The sequence below is a fragment of the Garra rufa genome, chromosome 13 (assembly GCF_049309525.1).
Source record: "Garra rufa chromosome 13, GarRuf1.0, whole genome shotgun sequence".
NCBI lineage: Eukaryota > Metazoa > Chordata > Actinopteri > Cypriniformes > Cyprinidae > Garra > Garra rufa.
In genome coordinates, this window is record NC_133373.1 from 24,773,898 (window position 1) to 24,781,905 (window position 8,008).

Sequence of the window (8,008 nt, forward strand, 5' to 3'; positions counted from 1 at the left end):
CTGGAGTGACAGGTCCAAACTGTGAGTATGCATTGGTGAATACAATGTGATTGGCACATAGCAGTGACAGGGTGATGTATCTTTCTTTTACTGGCACATTGAAATGTAAGGTTGAATAGTAGCAGGGTTAATTGCTCCTTGTTGTGAGGAGCCAATGCGTCGCCTGTCACGCCTATTGCATTAATCCCATCAGAGGCAGCGTGTGCCCATCAAATGCATGGCAACGGTTGCTGTGGCTCCCATTTGAGAATATAGCCTTGCCTAGCCTGCGGTAATAGTTTTTAAATTCATCTTTAGTTGCCGTGTAGACTGGGCTCGGATATGTTCTTTCTTTGTGCATGTACATGACTTTGTGAAAGAACAGACATTTTGGGCTGCCAGCTATACTGAGTAAAATTGGTTGCTTTAGGAGCATCTCACAACAGAACAATATTGTCTCAAAAATCCCACAGTCAGAAAGGTAGAGAACACACATTTAAATCGTAGAAAGCTGTTTATGCCTTTACAGTATGAAAGATATTTTCTCATCCCAGGAGAGAAGACTATATATCATTTTTACTGTTTGTTGTGCCATGCGAGCTGAGATGAAATGGGGTTTATTGACTCATTTCAGAGCAAATTAGCCTGTGCTCTGACGATAGCCTGGAGCAATCTATTTTGTTTTCCCTTCATCAAACTGAGTATTTGCGCAGATTCCCTCCATCTTAATTAAACTTTGTCATATGACCTCTGCCAAACTGTTTGTGTCAATTAGCTGTCAGCTGCTTTAATGACACAGTTCATTCAGGTCAAGATCGGCATATTTTTCTGCACATGGCAATAAGCTTGTGCTGCTGTAATGCAAAAACAAGCAACAGGCAAGCATGCCAGAAATGTTTTTTTTTTCATCTCTTTTCAGTCTTTTTTCATCTTTCATACCCCAGCAGGCCCCTCATTACAGGCTATCAACTTTTTAGTGATGTTTATTAAAGTTCTATCATGACAACTTTTGGAAGATTTTAGCATTGTTGATGTATTTAGTCTTGGCAGAATATATCTGCTATGCTGGTGAATTGCTGCTGCTGCAGGTTATTGTAGTTTTTGTAGATTATTGCTGCTGTTGCAAACAAGTACAGGAATTTGCTACTGTAATAGATATGCTGATACGGTGCTATGAGTATTTAAGATATATTTCTGCTGCCAGAATAGCATATATATGACCCTGAACCACAAAACCACAGAACCAATCATAAGTAGGAAGGTTATATTTGTAGTAATAGTAATACAGTAATAGTATGTGTCAAAATTATTGATTTTTCTTTTATGCCAAAAATCATTAGGATATTAAGTAAAGATCATGTTCCATGAAGATATTTTGTAAATTTCCTACTGTAAATATATCAAAACTTAATTTTTAATTAGTAATATGCATTGCTAAGAACTTCATTTGGACAACCTGGCTTTTTTTTTTTTTGCACCCTCAGATTCCAGCTTACATATTGTCCTATCCTAACAGACCATACATCAATGGAAAGCTTATTTATCCAGCTTTCAGATTGCAGATGATGTATAAATCTCAGTTACACAAAATTGACCCTTATGACTGGTTTTGTTTGTCAGCATCACATACTGTATAATAACCCATAGCAGATCTATACAGGTGGAACTGGGGAGGTGTAGGGTTTTAGGAACTCTGAAAGCACACTGCGAAATACTCTAGTGAATGCTATTTAAATGTCAAGCAGCAAGCTTGACCAATCAGCTAGTGCCAAGTAGTTTAACGCTGTGAATATCATCAGTTTGCGTTAATGACCCATCAGCCTGCGCTATTTAGAGTTTCATGACAGAACTTGGCATTTAATGTTGTCAGTCCAATATACAGTACTATTTTAAAACTGTTTTGTACACCTGTTTGGTAATTGCTGTTTTTAATAATTCATTTATAGAGATTCTTTATTTAGCTTTCTTTTGGTAAATGAATGAAAAAAAAAATATTATTTTTGTTTAAACTATTGTTTAAGTAATTTAATGGTATTGAAGGAAAAAATAGCAGCACTTATAGCATAGCATAGAGTGTTTTCATGACATGTTATCAATCGGCCATATTGGTTGCACTGAATTTAAACAATGCCACTTAATAGAAAGAAACTAGCATATTTTGCTGATTATTGCTGCTAAAAATGATTAATTATTGTCATGTTTTGGGCTGTACTAATTGGTCAGACCGAAGAAAATATATATTTGGAGTACTATAGACTGCCAAAAGTTATAACAAATCAAGGAGAAGAGTGCAAAAACTGTGAGGAACAAAAGGCGTTTGTGGTTGGCCAAACTAAACCAGGATTTCAAGCAAGAATCTTGATAATATTTGTGTTCGTACTTATAATTTCCAGTCAGGTAGGTGAAATATTAGGCTAATATCTTAATTAATACTGCTCGGCATGGGCATCGCATGACTACTCAGCCCCCCTAAAAGATTTGAGATCAACTCCATAAACTGTACACGAATTTGTGATCGCCCCAAATTAAAAATTCACTCATTACCTCAGTGAGTTTACATCCAGTAATGTAGGTGGCGATAATTCTCTTAAAGGGTTATTCCCCATTAAACAAGAAGAAGAAGAAGATCGCCTCAGTCCCCTTTAAATTTCATATGAAAAAGGCTGCAGACTTCGGCTCCTCCCGTCTTTAGCGCGTTCTTCAATCCGCAGACTGCAGCAGCGCAGAGCGAGAAACAGACGTCAAGGTGTGTGTTTATCAAGAGATTGTTATAATATCTGCGTATGTGCAGTTCTTTGTCATTAAAACAGTTTGCAAAATATAATAAAGAAGCAATCATTTCCCCATTTACTGTAAGGTTTTTGCTGCGTTCACCCCTTGTCACACCACAGCTGTTTCCTCCAATGAAAATCGATGCCCACATATGAACGCATACTTTATAAAATGAAAATGTGTGTGTGAAATCAAGAAGACTTGTATTTAGCTTATTCAATACTCAAATGTTACCTATCTAGGCAATACAGTGGATTACTGCAATACGTTTCGTAAACCACCCCTATTTGTCAGGTTTTTTTTTTACTTTTTTAATTTATATAATATTATTGTGTTTATTGTTACACCCTCATTGGGGGCTGAGCCCCCTAAAATTAAAATCCTAGAATCACCCCTGCTGCTTGGACGTATCACCAATTAACTTTAGTTTGTCAAAATATTTCACCCTTTCCTGCTTACAAAGTCCTTATTGATTTAACAGCTTCCACACTTTTCCCCCGTGGTTTAGACAGCATAAATTAGCAGAAGAATGTATTCAGTAGTACATTAACCGTGCAATTCATGCTGTTTTTTTAAATCCGAGTATCTCCAATATGGCTGCAAATCCGGGTAACAACTGAATAAATCGTGATATAAGTGCAAACCCTCTATTCTATTTGATCACCAAAGCTGCTTTTCAGCCTCTCTAACATTTGTGTTAAAATCAAGACGCAATGTGAATGTTTTCATGTAGGGCTGGGCCGATAAACGATATCATATCAAATCGCGATAAAATTTATGTTAATAACGATGATAAGCTCTAGACATTTTTTGCTCGATATGGATTAATCTAAGAGCCAATCACACAGCAGAAATATACGACAGCGGCCAATCAGCGTGCAGCGTGCGTGTGCATGTCAAAGTACAAAGTTCATTTCCTACAGCACTTTGCGAAGCAACCCTACACCAGGACGACAAAAAAAAGAGAGTGGAAGCAGCGACGAAAGAGAAACTAACCTCGAGTTATTATCCAAAGATGTTGAAGTTGTCGACAAAAAAAGGTAGCACGAATTCCGTAAGTGGTTTGACTAGCTGAAAAGCGCGATTGTTAAAACTGAAACCGAAAGCAAAAAACGCACGCGCATTCAAAAGCAATTTTAATCTCCCTTGTTTAGAGAGTGACTCCGCAATGCGCGCAAATCTAGGCTGTTATCAGAATGTAGACTATAATAGGTTGTGCATGTCTATAGCTCTGTATCATGCTTGAAATATTCCGTCTCTGTTTGCACTTTGAATAATGAGAGAGTAGCCTACTTTGATTATGGCTGAATTGTCTGCACTTAATACGATTAAGAAAGAGCTGTGTCGTAATTTTTTGATATTTATACTGTAGATTGTTTCAAAATGCAGTGGTTGCCTCTAATTTAAATAGCTCAACCTATAATAGAGAAAATAAACAATTGTGTTTATAATAATAAATCATAAAGAAATAAAGAAATGTGTTACAAATTATGTTTTTACAATAATTTTATGTTTACATTTTGTACATTTACTCTCATTTACCATACTCTGTCACAACTTTTATTTTTTTTTTCATTTATTTTAGTAAGTTATTTTAATTTTTAAGGCCAAATCTGTAATCTGCTTTTGTTAATAAACTATACTTAAAAATGTAATTTAATGAATCCTTTAATTTTTGTGGCTTTAGTCATTGTTGGGATACTATTTTAAAGCTGGCAACATCAACAGCGTATATCGAAATATATATCGTCATCGTTCAATATGGGAAAAAATTATCGAGATTACATTTTTGCCATATCGCCCAGCCCTATTTTCATGTGCATGTGCACCAGCTTTGATGTAGTCTCGCGTAGCCAGACCTTCAGACTGATGGCTGAAGGTCTGAAATTCATGGCAGCTTTCATTGGCGAAGACCCGCCCATAAGGCCGTTTGATCGACATGTCAAACAACCAATCACAGTTCGTTTCGTCCAGCGTCACGTTTCAGTGCATGGAAATGCCCCCACAACTACAGACTGGCATGCAACAAGTCAGTCATTGAAATAACCAGCATTTAAGGTTAAATAAGAAGAGGGAGAACAAGCAGTAAGTCAGTAATTTGTTCGCGAACGTCGCAAATGTGTATAATAACTATGGCGTCTGCATAAGCACATTTTAGCAAAACGCAGAGTAAATCAGTCTGCGCTTTGTTTCCCGGCGGACCGAAAATAAACTCGGCACTCGCGTCTCCCGGATATCCGATCAAATTCAACTAATCAGATGACGACTTCGACATTCCTGAAGTGTTTCCAGTTAAGTGTACCATATGCATCAGACGTTTAGCCAACGTTCCGTGGGCGTGACGTCTGAGGCTGAGACTAGCTTTGATGAGTATAACTGTGCATCTGTGTGTAAGACACATGCATAATAAACCACAGCAGACCACCAGCAGACCCAGCCTGAGAGCACTTATTCTAATCTCCTGTCAGTTTTGCTAATCTACATCCAATTCCCTTGCCAGTTACCCTCTGACCTTTGTGTGTACTTTGGAGGCCGGTCTTGTGGCATATTTGTGCCATTTCAGTAGAGCTTCTGTTTAATCTTCTCACCCTTTCTCTTCACAATGCTGTATTTCTATTAATACGGATGGGGTTTGAGTCTAGCTCATGTCATTAATGTGTCAGGAGGAGTGTGTGTAAATCACGTAGCCGTAAAACACAGTACTCTGATAAGCATTGTACATGGCACCAGTTTGATTAAAAAGCTTGGGTCGTTAAAAAGCATGTGAAGAAAAAATGTTTGAAACACAATAAGGCATCTTGTTGTGAATGTAAAGCCGTGAGCCATATTTATTGCTGCTTTTGTGTGATTGGGTGGAAAAATTGCTTTAATTAAACTTGCCTTTAATTATTATTTGATTTGAGTTTGAATTAACTCGTGTCCAATTAAGTTCTTTTTACTTACATGGGGGTCCACTGATTGCCTTCATGATTTGGTGGCATTAATCGTATTGTAACTGCCTTTTTTTTGCTTTTGCTGACCAGCGTTATCCTTACAGATTGTCCTTTTCTTGAAACCAAGGTCTAGTGGTTATAGATTGACTCATTTCAGCTGATTAGATGCTTATTATTATTGAAAATAACTGGTCTGTGAGGTTTGTTTTAACATGAATTTAAAACTGGACCATCAGTAAGCACACAACCACCAGAACTAACATTCTGAAATCTCCTTTTTCTCAAAGAGCAAATACGTATTAAATAATATATGTGTACATGCATTGGTTTACTTCATCCTTTGCTGTACAATAAGGATAGGCTTTTGAGTTTGCAGTTTTAAATCCGTGGATGATTCCCACATTGCAGCCATTTCTTGTTCCAGCCCATTTACTATGATAATGTCTTTCGTATTGGAATGGAAAAAGCTGCTCTCACATTGAAGCCCACTGGGGTCCTCGAGAAATAAACATGCTTGGACAGACACAGAGGAAGAAAATCCCTCAAATGGCTCTTGGGATCCTCAAGGTGGCAAATGTGGCTTCACCTGAAAGAGAACAAGGTCAAATCTGAATGCTAAAATTCTTGCATTTTCTGTCACAAGAAAATGGGGCAGAAATTTTCTTGGGGCAGTTGATGCTGTTCAACTTTCCTCTACATTATACTTTTATTCCTTCATTCTTTTCCAGTAACAAATGTTTTGTTTATGTTTCATATACAGTTGAGGTCAAAAGTATACATACACCTTGCAAAATGTTATTTTTTTTAGTACTTTATAAGGTATTTCACACAAAAAAATGTTTACAGTCCACAAGAGAGAATAATAGTTGAATTTATAAAAATTACTCTGTTCAAAAGTTTACATACACTTGATTCTTAATACTGTGTTGTTACCTGATGATGTTTAGTGTTACTTGTTCATGAGTCCCTTGTTTGTCAGTTAAACTGCTAAACTGCCCGCTGTTCTTCAGAAAAATGGTCCCCAATAAAGTCCCACAAATTCTGTTTTTTACAGGATTTTTGAGTATTTGAACCTTTTCCAAAAATGACTATGATTTTGAGATCCATCTGTTCACACTAAGTATAACTGAGGGACTCATATGCAACTATTACAGAAGGTTCAAATGCTCACTGATGCTCCAGAAGTAAAAAAATATGTATTAGGAGTTTGAATAGAATGAAGATATATTTAGGCAAAATAAGAAAAATTTATGTTTTCATTTAGTACTGCCCTTCAGACGCTACAGTAGTTACTGGCATGGGTAACACTTTACAATAAGGTTCATTAGTTAAGCATTAGTTAATGTACTAACTAACATGAACTAACCATGAGCAATACATTTGTTACTGTATTTACTAATCTTCAGTAACGTTAGTTAACAAAAATACAGTTGTTCATTGTTTTGTTCATGTTAGTTCACACTGCATTAACTAATGTTAACACTATTTTAATAATGTACTAGTAAATGTTGAAATTAACATTAACAAAGATGAATAAATGCTGTATAAGCGCAGTTCATTATTAGTTAATGTTAACTAATGTGGTTAACTAATGTTAACTAAGGAACCTTAATGTAAAGTGTTACCCTGGCATGCTTCTAAAAAGACAAAATAAGTTAAATTTACCCTGATTTTCAAATTCAAAAGTTTTCACCCCCGGCTCTTAATGCATCATTTCTTTCTGAAGCATCAGTGAGCGTTTGAACTTTTTGTAATAGTTGCATATGAGTCCCTCAGTTGTCCTCTGTATGAAAAGATGGATCTCAAAATCATACAGTTATTGTTGGAAAGGCTTCAAATACACAAAAATGCTGAAAAAACAAAGAATTTGTGGGACCTGAAGCATTTTTCTGAAGAACAGTGAACAGTTTAACTGTTCAGGAACAACTATCACTTATAAAAAACACAGCTGTGGATCATTCAGGTAACAACATGGTATTTTCTCACTAATCTTCAATTGGTCTCTTGAGATGTGTGAAGTACCGAACTGCCTCAAACGTTCGACAATCATTCCCATTCCAAAGAAACCCAAAATAACAGGACTCAACAACTACAGACCTGTGGCGCTAACATCTGCCGTCATGAAGTCGTTTGAAAAACTGGTTTTGGCTCATCTGAAGGTCATCACCGGACCCTTACTGGACCCCCTGCAGTTTGCTTATCGAGCAAACAGGTCCGTAGATGATGCAGTGAACATGGGTTTACACCTCATCCTGCAGCATCTGGATAAATCAGGGACTTATGTGAGGATCCTGTTTGTGGACTTCAGTTCAGCCTTTAACAGC